The 15569-nt window shown below is 55.5% G+C and overlaps 1 protein-coding gene across 4 annotated transcripts in view; it reads right to left on the bottom strand.

Moving 5' to 3' along the window:
* Positions 1-15569, bottom strand: part of CD82 (CD82 molecule) — a 56187-nt gene that overhangs the window by 28624 nt on the left and 11994 nt on the right. The window lies entirely within an intron of this gene.

The following is a 15569-nucleotide window of genomic DNA, read 5'->3' as shown; positions in this document are numbered from 1 at the left end:
CAGTGCCTGGCACAGTCAGGGCTGGATGAGCTGGAGCTGGGGAAGCGTCTTCATCAGTGCTTTCCCGAGAAGCGATGGGTGAGCGTTTCACTTGCACATGAAATTAGACAAAGAGGGAGGCTCCCGATGTTAGGCTTTCCTGTATACACTTTCTGTAAACACGAGAAGGTCTGCCCATGCTTTCCTATGAGGACGTCTTGACAGTCACAAAACAAGGGAAGGAGATGCAAGCCCATCTCTTTTGGAAAATTCCAGGGAACTGTCACAGATAGCTCTATGAGCAGCAGAACTTCACTTTAGAGTAGGTAAACGGACCATTTCTAAGCAACTTCGATTTAAATTGACCAAACATGTAAATTCTATGCCAAATCAGTTTGTACAATGAAATTATTACACTATTGGTATTTTACTAATTCCGGCTCATCCTTCAACACTCACTTCAGACATCTACCTCCTCCAGGAAACCCACTCTGGCCATCCTTGTCACCACCGTCACCGCCACCCACTCCCCACTAACACACAGGCTGGCTGGGAGCTCTCCCCCTCTGCTTCTTTCCAGCGGCACTGGCTACTACAGCAGTTCCCACAACAGGCTTTGGCATCAGACTGCCTGGGTTTGAACACTGTTCTATCACCTCCTGGCTGTGTGACCTTGGACAAGTGACTTAACCTCTCTGAACTTCACCTTGCTCATCTGTGAGAAGAAGAAACATATAACCCATTTGGCAGATCTGCCCAGAGATTAAACTAGATAATGTGGGTAAAATGCCTGGCACAAAGGAGGCTGTCAATAAATGGGGGTTACTATTATAACTCATGATGCTGTACAGTAATTTTCTACTTACTTGTCCATCTCCCCTGTGGACTGTGCTATCTTGAGGGGAAAGGTGATGTATTCTTTATGAGGTCAACGTGGGCTCATCCAAAATTTGCTGGATGAGAGACCAGGCGGATGCAGGGAGGGATGAGTGAATGGATGAAGGCATAGGTGGGTGATGGACAGATGACTGGATGGAGGGAGGGGTGAACGGAGAGGTGGTGGGCAGATGGATAGAGAGGTGAAGGGGAGGGGAAGGAACTTCCACACGGAAAACCAGGACTTTTCAGATGCGTGGTCACTCGAAAGGGGCCTGAGATCCGTTGCCCCCAAGTCAGCTGAGACTCCCTTTTCAGACTTCTGTCTTGTCCCAAGGGGTGGGGTGGGGGATGTGTAGGGGTGCACACAGGGCCAGCTCTGCCTGCCAGGACCCACAGTCACGGCTCCTTCACCTTCCCCGGTGCAGGGAGGGGGGAAGCCCGAGGGGAAGAACCCCTTCTTTAGGAGAACCCCTCGTCTGTGCCGGGCCCCTGTGAGTTCACCCCAGTGGAGTGGGAGGTTGGTTTATCCCTTGCCTGATGAAGGAGGAACCCCCGGCCTGACCCTGGAACCCGGGTGTCCCTGAACAGCCCTGCGGAAACCAAGTGGTGGGGGGCGGTGTGCTGTGGCCTCTCCAGGCCCCGAGTCTGGGGGTTCAAGCTCGGCGCCTGCTCTGAAGGGATGCCCTGCTTGAGACCCAGCCCAGGTGACTGTCCTTCCCACCCCCACCCCGGACCTGCCTCTTCAACTGTCAAGTGACAGGCTGGGACCAGAGCAGAGGCAGTTTCCAGGGTAGTTCTTCGGAATACAAGTCCTAGAAGACGCACCATTCAGAACTAGAGACTCCCCTGTCACCAAGTCTATGCAGCGCCAGTTCTTCCTAAGGGTCACATTAGGCTATTAGCGTCTCCAAGGCACCCGGCAGTAAACACCGCTGACCAAAAACCATCTATCACTCAACAGCCTAACATCGCTTGGAATACATCTTAGGAAACGCCAAGCCCAAGGCTCTTGAAGGTCCCCTGGGGCTGGGGCTCCTGAACTCTAAGTGCTGCAGGATTCAGAGATGGGGAGATGAACAGCCCTTCGACCCACCAGCTGGCTCAGACAGGGCACCCGAGAGCCACGCTCGGGTCTCCTCCTCATTCCTTTATCCTACAGCCGGATGGGTCTCCTCCAACCCTTGACCCTCCCAGCTCCCCGCCCCACCTCCTGCCCTTGTCAGGCCGTCATGCCCACTGCAGGGAGGGCTCTGGGAAAATACAAACTAGATCCTGTCACTCCCTGGCCAGCAACCCTCCAATGGTGCCGGAGCCGAGGCCTTCTCTGTAAGATCCAGACTCTTATGTGGCCGGTGAGGCCCCGCCCGCTTGGCCCCGCCCTGCCTCCATCCTCAGCACCTCCATCCTCCCGCTCACAGGTTCGTTCCTAAGGCCGCTCCTTCCTGATGTCTGCATACCAGGTCCCTGCCCACTGGAGCGCCTTTGCCCTTGCAGTTCCTCTGCCAGGAGCACGCTGCCCACAAAGACCCAGGCTGGCTCCCTCCCTTCCCCTGGGCAGGCGGAGGTATCCCCCCGAGAGGCCTTCCCTGAACACCTGATCTACACGGCTGGCTGGCTGGCTGGCTGGCTGGCTGGCCACGACTCCAGCTGCGTGTGGGAATCAAAATATGCTAATATGCAGCCCCTGGCCCCTGCCCCAATCAGGCCATCAGACTCTTGGGTGTGGGGTGGGGGCGTCCCCTGGTGCACACCCCTGGTGTCCCCTGGGCGACACCTGGGCCCATCACATGGCCCTGCTCACCGCAGTCACCTTACACTCCACTACCGTGACCGGAGCCCCTATTAGAATAGAATATGGTTCTGTTAGTTCTGTGCTTCTAATAGAATATGGTTCCTTCAGGGGAGGGGCTGCATCCATCTCATTTACCTGGTAACCCAGAGCCCAGGACAGTGCCTGGAACACCGTAAGCCTTCCATGTATATCTGCAGGAAGAAGGAAAGGAAAGGAAGGTCTGGGGAAGTCAGGAACAGCTCCTTAGAGGGGATAAGGCAAACCGACTTTGATCCTGCAGCTTCAGGTCTCTTGGTATTGTTCCATCACTCAGTCGTGTCCGACTCTTTGCGACCCCATGGACGCAGCACGCCAGGCCTCCCTGTCCATCACCAACTGCCGGAGCTTGCTCAAACTCATGTCCACCCAGTCGATGATGCCATCCAACCATCTCATTCTCTGTCGCTCCCTTCTCCTGCCCTCAGTCTTCCCCAGCATCAGGGTCTTTTCCAGTGAGTTGGCTCTTTGCATCAAATGCCTAGGGCTTCCCTGGTGGCTCAGATGGTAAAGAATCTGCCTGCAGTGCAGGAGACCTGGGTTGGGAAGATCCCCTGAAGGAGGGGGTGGCAACCCACTCCAGTATTCTTGCCTGGAAAATCCCCCTGAACAGAGGAGCCTGGCGGGCTACAGTCCTTAGGGTCACAAAGAGTTGAATGCTACTGAGCAACCGAGCGTATCAGGCGGCTAAAGTATTAGAGCCTCAGCATCAGTCCTTCCAATGAAAGTTCAGGACTGATCTCCTTTAGGACTGACTGGTTTGATCTCCTTGCTGTCCAAGAGACTCTCAAGAGTCTTCTCCAGCAACACAGTTCAAAAACATCACTTCTGTGGCAGTCAGCCTTTTCTTGGTCCAGCTCTCACATCCATACGTGACTACTGTAAGGAACAGTATGAAAAGGCAAGTCCCTGGTGCTTAAAAATAACATCATTGGCTTGTGGGGAAGGGGTTACTTCCCTTCCCCAGGGATTGAATTTTAATCTCTGCTGGGTCAGAAAAGGCTGACAGAAGCCATGAACCCTCTCTCTAGAAAGATGCATGAAGCCAGGCAGGCACACGCATTCTCCTGGTTTCAGGGGGTCACTAACCCTGGAAAGCCAGGGCCTTACTTCCCCCATCTCCTGATTGCTAAAGCAGTGGCCCCTCAATCTTGGCCGAACCTTAGAATTAGCTCTAAACCTTGCTGGTGCCTGCCCTGCTAACCCCGCCCCCAAGACCCTGAAATCCTGATTTAATTGCTCTAGGGTAAAGCCTGGGCACTTAGTTCAGTTCAGTTCAGACTGCAGCACGCCAGGCTTCCCTATCCATCACCAACTCCCGGAGCTTGCTCACACTCAAGTCCATCAAGTCAGTGATGCCATGCAGCCATGTCATCCTCTGTCCTCCTCTTCTCCTCCTGGACACTAGGGTTTTATTTTTTTAAGCTTCCCAGGGGATTCTCATGCATCGAGACCCAGCGTGGCCTGGGCCCCCTGCTCTGAGTGGGGATGTCTCGGACCTGGGAGTCCTGAGGCAGCAGGTCCTGGCCAGGGAGAATCTCATGTGAAGCTTTCTGTTCCTCTGCTCCATCCTCGGCTCTTCCTGGAGGCATATTCCCGGGGTGATTCACCCCGGCACAATATCCGCTGTGCAGGAGGAGACTTTTGAGATCACTGCTTTTCTCAGAGGGGCCGGAGAACACAGGAGACTACAGATCCCATAGCAAACTCGGAGCTGAGCACACCATGGAAGACTTGGAGATTCCTGGTCCAGAACACTGTTCTTTCCACCTGCTGCCTGCCCCAGTTCCCCGGGCCTTCCTCATAGATATTTAAGGAGAACTGACTCTGCGTCACACAGTCGTCCTTGGTTCTCACCCCTGTATCTGCTACCTCCAGGCCACGCAGTCTACAGAGCTGCCTCCTGATCAGTGAATGGAGAGACTAAACCCACCCACCCCTCACAGGTGTGAGAGTGAACTGGACTCAGCCTCCACATAGTAGGGCTCAATCCATGGAGGTACCCTGGCCCCCTCCTCCCACTGTCCCTACCCGAAGATACCAAAGCTGCCATATCTTACCAAATGTGCAGTCTTGGGCAAGCACTTCAGCCCCATGCCTCAACTTTCCCACCTGTAAAATGGACTTAATAATGGGCTCTGGTGAGGCTTACATGATTTAGTGTCTGTAAAGCGCCTGGCACCTAGTAAGTGTCTCATAAATGCCACCAATTATGATGATGATGATGATGATCCGGAAGTTGTTGATTTCCTGACCAACAGCCCAAAGCCCTCTGCAGGGCCTCGAGCCAGCCTCTAGATACGTGCAGGGGAATGCCAGAGAGTGACTACCCTGCTCTCAGGCCAGGGGGGCAGGGTGAAGCAGGGCGGGGCTGGGCCACCTGAGGAAGGAGGCCTCTGCCCTCCATGGAGGCAGGGCCTTTGTCTCTGAGCCTCTGGGCTGTGTCTCAGCGGCCTGCCTGAGACCTGGGTGTCCAGCCAGTTGGGTGAGTTGGACAACTGATCTCGTGGGAGCCCAGGCAGCTTGGACAGAAAGAGGAGAGAGCAAACCTGGCCTGGCTGCTCAGCTCTGGAAGCCCGCCCGCCAACAGATAACGCCACCTGCACGCTGGTTCCTGGCCACCCAGCTCTGCAGTCCTCTGGACTTTGTCCCGATGGCCCGAGGAGAGAGATGGGCCAAGGTGGCTGTGTTTGTTTTCACCTGCGACAGGTGCTGTCTCCTGAAACCCATGCTGCCTCCCTGGAGGGGGCTGGCTTTTTGGCCTCCCTATATCCTCCTTTTCAATCTCGGGTCGTACTTTCCCCTTGTTGTTAGAAAAATGAAAAGCTATTACCCTGGGCAACTGGAAAATTAGGAGGCCCTCGGAGTGGGTTGCCATTTCTTTCTCAAGGGGAAATGGCAACCCTCTCGAGTATTCTGGCCTGGGAATTCCCTGGATAGAGAAGCCTGGTGGGCTACAGTCTGTGGGGTCGCGAAGAGTTGGACACGACTGAGCGACTAAACAACAGCATGATTAGGATCTCAGCTTCTCTCAGGACTTCGGTGTGAATCCCAGCTCTGCCTCCTCCTGTGTGACCACCAGCGAGGACACTACTCAACCTCTCTGAGCCCAACGTCTCAGCTCTAACACGAGGACACCAGCAGGGCCTCCCATCTTACAGGGCTGTTGGAGGACTGAGATGAGGCGTGTAAAGAGCTTTGGGGACACTATCAGCTCCTCACAACGCAAGTGAGCAAACCCCACAACCACCACTGTGGGGTGGAATAAACACATCCAGATCAGACCTTCCCAGGAATCCCAGGATTTCACAGCCCAAGTTCAATTCAGTCGCTCAGTGGTGTCCAACTCTTTGCAACCCCATGAACTGCAGCACGCCAGGCTTCCCTGTCCATCACCAACTCCTGGAGCTTGCTCAAACTCATGTCCATTGAGTCGGTGATGACATCCAACCATCTCATCCTCTGTCGTCCCTTCTCCTCCCACCTTCAATCTTTTCCAGCATCAGGGTCTTTTCCAAACAGTCAGTTCTTCACATCAGGTGGCCAAAGTATTGAATCTTCAGCCTCAGTCCTTCATTGAATATTTAGGACTGATTTCCTCTAGGATGGACTGGTTTGATCTCCTAGAGCCCAAGCCAGAGCTCAGGGCCTTCTGCCTGTCTCACCTGGCCACATCGCGGTAGCAGAGGGACAGCACCACGTCTGTATCAGCCCATACCCACCACCCCTCGTTTAATCTATAACAACCCTTGAGACATCATCACCCCTGTTTAACAGATAAAGAGACTGAGACTCAGGTTCAGTGACTTGCCTCGGGCCACACAAGTGAGTGGCTAAGCCCTGACTGAACTCAGGCCTGCCTTGAGACCAGAGCTCCTCTCTCTTCACCTGCTGCCAAAGCAAAGGGGGTTGATGGTGGAGCCCGCCGACCCCACCCTTCCGTACCTTGGTCTGCTTGCCTGACCCCGATCCCACCCCAGCTCCAAAACCTGACTCTTGGCTTCCTGTTCAGGAAGGAAAAGATCAGCCCCACCAATCCTGGCCACGCTGTTCCTTCAGGGGCTGATGAGACCAACAGATGTGGCCCTTCCTTGCTTTTCTCTGAAGCCCAAGCAATACGACCAGAGGGCCTTCGACATGAAGAAGGGGCCGCTCTGACAGAGGGTGCAGCCTGGGGAAAAGCAGACCCTTCGAATCTTGCAACCTCCCCACCAGGCCCGATGCAGCCAAAGACCCAAGCTGAGGTTGAACCGTAGCCTCTGATCTTTCCCTCTCCGTGACTCCCTTTCCTATGTTTTTTTGCAGGCTGCTTGGGCCCCATGCAAACCCTGCTCCCTCCTAACCCTGGGAGCTAAGGCTCACACACTCAGATTCACAGTGCTAGGAAGGCCTTTGACATCACCTACTTCAGCCTTCATTTCTACGAGGAAGAGACGGAGACACAAAGAGGACCTTGAATCCCCACTCTTCTGGGGAGTGTATGCGTACAGAGCAGGAGGGGGGCTGGCTAGAGCCGTCAGTACTTCCCAACCTGTTTCACATCATGACTCATGTGGAGAAATACACATATATACTCAGCACCTGAGGTGGACAGGCAGGACTGAGCCTGGTCTGAGGTGACCCTCCTAGGGCTCTGTTCCCAGGGGCTGAGGAGATAACCAGCCATTCGGGAATATTACTTGGGAAATGCTAAGTTAAAGGGATCAGTTCAGTCCAGTCGCTCAGTCGTGTCCGATTCTTTGCAACCCCATAGACCGCAGCACACCAGGCTTCGCTGTCCATCATCAGCTCCCAAAGCTTGCTCAGACTCATGTCCATCAAGGTGGTGATGCCATCCAACCATCTTTAGGACTATATGAGAGGATGCCCAGGAGCCCCAGAGTCTAGGAGCCCTAACAAGAAGACCCAGATTCCCAAGTGGGTTCTCAGGGAGCCAGTCAGCTTCTGAGGACCCTTACCCAGCCCCAGGTGTGGAGGCAGAATAATAAATCAGTCCACAGTATGAACTCTGAATTGAGAGAGACTTAAATTCCAATTCCATTTCACAGCAACATGTAACCTTTGGCAAGCTGCCTACCCACCCTCAACCTCAGTGTCCTTATCTATAAAACGGGGATATCAAAGCTTGTTCAGGAAGATGGTGGAATCAACTTGCCAAACTCTAGGAAGCAAGTACGACAGAGGCAGAAGTCTCTGGGAAGAGGTCGTGTTAGGCAGAGTCCCCTCCTCACATGGCAGGAGGGTATGCATAAAGATTGTCCCTTGAGATGTGGGGTGCAGAGAGATTCCTACAAACTGCCCCTGGAAAGTTACTATCACCCAAGAACTTGAAACAGATCCCAGGCAGAGGGATGGCTGATGAGATAAACATTTATGAAAGCATCCCCATTTGAGCGGTGCTTCACTGATCTCATCTTCTTTAACCCCACAATCCCCTGCCATGTGTGGGGCACGGCTTCTGTCTTATAAGCGGGGTGTCTGGGGCTCGGGAAGGTAGTGGCACCTTCTCCAGTCACACAGAGGACAGTGGCCCAACTGAACTTTGTGTCCCAGACCCTCCAACTCTGGAGTCCAATGTCCTAACAGCTTTGTGACACCGCTCCCCACCGCCAAGCCTTTTCACGTGGGGTCACAAAAGCCCAACATTATGGGCACAAAAGCCCATGGAATCAGAGTATCCAGGAGCCGGGCCAAGAGTCTGCAGGTCTGACAAGCACACAGCGGCTGTGGAACTCTTACCCTATACCCGGCAACTGGCAGCCGTGGGTGCAGAGGGCCGGGCGGAACCCACAGGACCTGAGTAAACCGAGGACTAATCCTCAGAGGCGACCTCAAAGAGGGCAGCAAACCTCCTCCTCCCAGAACAAGAGGGGACTTCCAGAATGGCTCATGGGGACTTCCCTGGTGGTCCAGAGTTTAAGAATCTGCCTGACAATGCAGGGAACATTGGGCAACCCCTGGTCCAGGAAGATTCCCCAGGCTCTGGGGTCCATGCTCCACAGCTCCTGAGCCTGCTTGCCTAAGCCCATGCTCTGCAGCAAGAGAAACCGCCCCTATGAGAAGCCTGAGCACCACACCTAGATAAAGTCCACAGGAGCAACGAAGACCCAGTACAGCCAAAAATAAAAAAGAACAGCTCATGGGCCGGAACGGAGAAGGCAATGGCACCGCACCCCAGTACTCTTGCCTGGAAAAGCCCATGGACGGAGGAGCCTGGTAGGCTGCAGTCCATGGGGTCGCTGAGAGTCAGACACGACTGAGCGACTTCACTTTCACTTTTCACTTTCATGCATTGGAGAAGGAAATGGCAACCCACTCCAGTGTTCTTGCCTGGAGAATCCCAGGGACGGGGGAGCCTGGTGGGCTGCCGTCTATGGGGTCGCACAGAGTCGGACACGACTGAAGCGACTTAGCAGCAGCAGCAGCCTGGGTCAGAATGCCTGAGTGGCTGCCCTCCCAGAGGGCCCCCCAAGTGGCCATGTCTGCTAGGTTTCTGTCCTGAGTCCATGCAGTTCATTGAACCCCCAAGTCCAGCCCCAGACTGGACACAGGAAATGAATGGATGAAACCTACCCTGCCCCCGGGGAGTGCTCAGTCTGGAGAGGGGACAGACCGGAAAGTGAGCAATTGGACACCAGCAATGTCATAAAGCTGGGCCCAGTGATTCCACCCAGCCTCCCACTCTCCCTCTGCGGGGCTCTTTAGAACACAGACCCCAGGATTCAAGAATCACAAAAGCGAGCCTCCTTGCAGTTACTCTCCGCCAGAGATTGTGCTCAGTTGTTCACTTGGCTCAGTGTATCCTTGCAACGACCCCACGGGGCAAGCACTGCTTTTAACCCATTTTACAGTTGAGGAAGCTGAGACTCAGGTTGGCAAAGGGACTGGCCCATGGTTTACACAGACCACAGGCTGGGAGTTGAACCCCGAAGCCTGACCAGAGGCTCTGAGCATAACCGTACTGCCTGCAGAAATGCAGTGATTCATGATAGAAAACTAGAGTAAGCTCGCCAAGGCCCAACCTACATTCATTGGGTTTCACAGCCCAGCCTCTGGACCCAGCCAACTGAAGACATTCCGCCGAGGCACCAAGTCCCAGCTCACATACCCTACCCACCCGGGGGCCTGGCCAGCTGGGGGCAGGTGCCTAAAGAGGGGTTAACCTCTGAGTCGGGGCTGCAGAGATGGAGACTGGGAGCTGGGTGTGGGCCCTCAGCAAGGTGATTGGGGAGAAGGAGGCGAAGCTCTAATCAGGGACCTCACATGGCAGCAACCATAGCACACACACCCCCGCCCTGGGCTCGGGGAGGAAGAGATGGGGCCACGGTGATGCCACCTCCTCCAAGCAGCCTTCCCAGAACATTCTCCTATGCAGACACACACGGGGCACTATCTGGCAGCCCTGACCATCTTGGCCTGAGTAGCTGGGGTGGGCATCGGGCGGATAGGGGTTCAAACCCTAGCTCTGCCCACCCCTCAGTGTCACTTAACTTTTCTGAGCCTCAGTTTCCTCATCTGAAAAGTGGACTAATACTTCCTACTTCCCAAGCTGTAGTTCTCAGCACCTTCCTAGGCCTAAGAGCTAGCCTGGCCTTGGGGATATCTGATGGAGAGAGAGACACAGATAGAGAGAGAGGTGAGTGAGACACAGTGATGGCAAAGAGCTGCACACACAGATATAGGGGCACTGTCTCTCCCGAGTCCTGGGGGGAAAAGCAGAAAAGATGGGGAAGAGGAAGGAGGGTAAGGGCAGGTCTGTGACGCTAAGAATTTGGAGGAGGAGGGCGGGATGGAGCGGGCGCTTCCACCTGGCTCAGCCGGGGAGGCGGGGCCAGGGCAGGGCCCGGGGGCGTCCCTGCTCTATCCTGCAGACCATCCTCCTCACCTGTCTCTTCCCCTGCGTATCTGTCCGTCTGTCTGCCGGGGGCTTGCGCCAGCCTTCCCCTCTTCCTATTTCTGAGACCAGATCTCAAGTCTCTCTTCGCACATCCTGAGGGCCTCTGAACACCCAGAGTGTCTGGGGCACTCACTGCGGACACGGGCCCCAGACCCAGCACAGACTCTCCTCCCCAGGGTGGGCACGGGCTCCAGGGAGGAACAGCCTGGGGATCCATTTCCATGGTCGCTGCAGGGGTCCAGGCCCCCCGAGGCTGGGGGAAGGGCTCCACCCCACCCGGTGCGCTTGTAACCGGCCCAGACAGGCGGCAGTTGGGGGAAAGCAGGTCACAGGGGAGACCAGCGCAGCCTGCGGGGGCTCCCTATCCAGGGCCCCCGGGACTGCAGAGGGGCAGGGCCGGGACAGCTCCCCTCCGCTGGGCTCGGCCAGGGTGGCCCCTCAGCCCCTGCTAGGCCCTCCAGAGATGCCCTGGCTTCAGAGGCACAGGAGACTGGTGGGGCGTGGGTGGCAGGGGAGATAAAAAGAGAGGCGGGAGAGGGAGACAGGCAGGGATGGGAAGAGAGAGAGAATGACAGGCGGAGAAGGACAGACAGACCCCCGGTGGGGAGGGCCCCAGGGCAGCCAGCGCTCCGGGCTCCAGGCCTCAGGCCCTGAGGTCTCCATGGGAAGAGCCCAGGCGGCCCTGAGGCGACCCCTGACCAGAGCTGCAGGCCTTGCTGCTCCAGGCAGGACGCTGCCCTGGGAGCCAGCTCAGCTCTGCCCCCGAGACCACCCATCTGCCCTCACCTCCTCTGTCGCTGAGAGCCCTGCCTCCCGCTGCGGCCTCCTGGATGGACCGGCCCGCACCACCCTTCTCCCCCCGGCCTCAACCAAGGCCCATTCCCGCCTCAGCCCACCCTTCTCAGCCTCGGCCTCCCGCAGATTCAGAGAGTGCCAAGCGGTGCCTGGACTGGCACCCCCCTCTTCCTACACACACACACAGAGACACACACAGACACACACACACACACACAGACACAGACAGACACACAGAAACACACACACAGACACAGACACAGACAGACACACAGACACACAGACAGACACACAGACACACAGAAACACACACACAGACACAGACACACAGACACACACAGACAGACACACACACAGACACACACACACAGACACACACACAGACACACACACACACAGACACACACACACAGACACACACACAGACACACACAGACACACAGACACACACACACAGACACACACACAGACACACACAGACACACACACACACACAGACACACAGACAGACACACAGACACACACACACACACACACAGAGACACACACACACACACAGACACACACACACACACACACACACACACAGACACAGACACAGACAGACACATATACACACAGACACACACAGACACACAGAAACACACACACAGACACACACACACAGACACACACACACACACACACAGACACACACACACAGACACACACACACACAGACACACACACAGACACACACACACACACACACACACAGACACACACACACACACACACACACACACACAGACACAGACACACACAGACACACACACACACAGACACACACACACACACACACACAGAGACACACACACACAGACACACAGAAACACACACACAGACACACACACACAGACACACACAGACACACACACACAGACACAGACAGACACACAGACACACAGACACATATACACACAGACACACACACAGACACACACACAGACACACACACAGACACATATACACACAGACACACACAGACACACAGAAACACACACACAAACACACACAGACACACAGACACACACAGACAGACACATATACACACAGACACACACAGACACACAGACACACACACACACAGACACAGACACAGACAGACACACAGACACATATACACAGACACACACACACAGACACAGACAGACACACACAGACACAGACACACACAGACACACACACAGACACATATACACACAGACACACAGAAACACACACACAGACACACACACACACAGACAGACACACACAGACACACAGACACACACACAGACACACACACACACACAGACACACACACAGACACACACAGACACAGACACACAGACACACACAGACACATACAGACACACACAGACACATACACAGACACACACACAGATACACACACACACAGACACAGGCACACACAGACACAGACACACACAGAGACACAGGCACGTACACACAGAGACACACACACACAGAAATACAAGTACACACAGACACAGAGTCAGAGGCACACGCGCACACACACAGACACAACACAGAAACATACACACAGAGACACACACATAAAGACACAGGCACACACACACAGACACAGACACACACACACAGACAGAGACACACACAGAGACACAGGCACACACAGACACACAGACACAGGTGCACACACACACACACAGGCACACACACACACACATGCTGATTCCTGAGCAGCCTGGGTCTTTATCACCAGATAGGTGCTGGACTCACTCCCAGGCCTAAAGGAGCTGAAGCCGGATGAGGGACTTGACCTCAGGCAGCAGCACCTAAGCCACCAAAATGAGCATCCAGGTCCCAAACAGCCCCCTGGAATCTCCCCAGCTCAGGCCCTGGGGAGGAAAGCGAAAGCCCAGCCAGCTCCACACTCATTTCTCTCCATCAACCTCAGCTGCCCCGCCTCAGCCGTGGGTATAGTCCCTCTGCTAGCCCCCAAAGCAGGGGCCCTGCCACCCCGACCCTGGAGATCTAGGGCTCTGCCACCCTCACCTTCTCACAACCCACTTCCCACTCCCGACTCCAGGGGCACGCCTGCGGCAGAATGCAGACAAGACACGAAGGCCCACTGAGGGCTGGGGAACGGGGCTGGGTAGACAGGTCATGAGGCCCCCACTGCGGGCTTTGAAGAGTCCCCTCCCCTGCCTCGGATAACCGCAGTTCACTCCTGCCTTACAGGGAGGAGACAGGCTTGGGGAATAAAAATGCTCTGGCACAATCAAGGGAAACATGATGATGATTATCACTGTGAGAAGGTTCCGGGCCACACGGAGTTGGGAGGAGGAGGGTATACAGACAGACAGATGGACAGAAGTAGAAAGGAAAGGGGCTTGCTGCTAGGGTCTGTGCCCCCCGTGAGCTGCAGGGACCAGGCATGGGGTTCCGAAATTCTCAGCACAGGGACCCTCCTCCCGTCAGGTGGGGCTTCAGGCCTGGGCCGGCTCCCCCGCTGCCCAGGGAGAAAGGAGCCCGGAGGGCTGGCGACCCCACACACCAGGCCCAGAGCCAGGATCACAGCAGCCTGGCCAGCCTCCGGGGGGCCAGAGGGAACACGGACTGTTTGTGTCGCAGGAGGAAAGTGGACATGGAAATGAATTGTGACTGGCCAGACTCCAGGCTCCTGGGAGGGAGAACACAGTGCTTCAGGCCACCTGAATTCCCACCCCTACTCCTCCAGCTCTCCCAGGAGGCCCCGTGTGACCCTAGGAACACAGGTCATAGGTGTGCGCCCCTTCCACAGACCTGGAAACTGAGGCTCAGGAGGTACCGTGCCCAGGGTCACAATGTGGGGCTGGCAGAGCCTGTTGGGAGCTGATTCTGTCTGTCTGCCCAATCATCCCATTATCTGCCTAGAACACCCCCATCCTGAGCAGATAGAGTTCAGGCCTAACACCAAGGCCCAACCAGACTTCCAGCCCCTGGGCTGGGTGGTGGAGGAGGAATGAAACCCAAGCTGACTGCAGGGAAAGGAGAGTGGCCAGCGTTTCCCGAGAGCCTCAAACTCACTGGACATCAGCGGTCGGTGTTTTATCCATTGCATCTCATGCCAGCCTCACAGTGACCGGTGAGGAAGATAGCGTTCTAGTTTTAGAGGGAAGCCAGTGGCCAGAGAAGAGAAGTGACTTGCTCATGGTGGCAAAGTATGAGAGAAGCAGGTCTGAGGCTGACCATGGGTGGCTCGGCTGTCCCCAGCGCTCGCAGACCCCCGGCGGCTCGGGCCCACAGCAGCCGGTCGCTGCCCTCATTGCCACCTTGGAGCATTAACTAATCCTGTGAGGCAGCTCACCCGCAGGACAGAACCTGAGACAGTGAAGCTGGCTTGGCCACAGGGAAGAAGGTGACTGGAGTTGGGTCTGGAGGGAATGAGGAAGACTCAGACCAGGAGAGAGGAGGAGCTGAAGGCGTTCAGGCAGAACCAGAGGGCAGGGGAGCTGAGTCCTGAGATCTGGAAAATTCTGCATGGTGTATCTGGAGGGTAGGTACAGTCCTCAGGGAGACCAGGGGTTGAAGTGGGAGGAGGACCTTGGCCAGACCACCCCCTGTCCACCAGGAACCTCACATGCCTGGGCCTGTGCAGGAACCGGTAACAGGGGCAGCCTGGACAACCCTATCTTCCTTCTCCATGGTTCCCAGCCCAGAGCGAGGATCTTTGGCCAGCCTTTCCTGGAGTCCTGGGCCCCTGGCACCCAAGAGCCAACAGCCCAACTAAGATTCCTGGCACCCCCCAATCCTGAGCTGAGAACAGAAGGAGCCCAGAGTTCTCCCTTCTTACTTAGGAGGCAGCTGGGGTGCTGGACCAGGCTCAAGATGGGAAGCAAAGACAACATGGGTTCAAGTCCTGGCTCAAGGCCCTCCTTAGCCATAGGATCCTGGGCATCTCACTTACCGCCTCTGACATGATCTGTGAAATGGGCCCAGTAATCACCACCCCTTGCCTATTTCATAAGGGGCTGGGAGGCTTGCAGGAGTAAGCACATGAGAAAACGTCCTCTGCTAAAAGCTATAAAGCATTAGGTATCATTATGAGAAATGAAGACCTGGGTGCCCCAAGGCAGAGGGTGATTTGCCATGGTCACACAGCCAGGGGGCACCTGAACATGATTTGAACTATGGCTCCCAGTGGCT

The sequence above is a fragment of the Cervus canadensis genome, chromosome 11, assembly GCF_019320065.1.
Source record: "Cervus canadensis isolate Bull #8, Minnesota chromosome 11, ASM1932006v1, whole genome shotgun sequence".
Taxonomy (NCBI): Eukaryota; Metazoa; Chordata; class Mammalia; order Artiodactyla; family Cervidae; genus Cervus; species Cervus canadensis.
The sequence above is the reverse complement of the archived record's forward strand: the minus strand, read 5'-3'. Positions and strand labels throughout refer to the sequence as shown.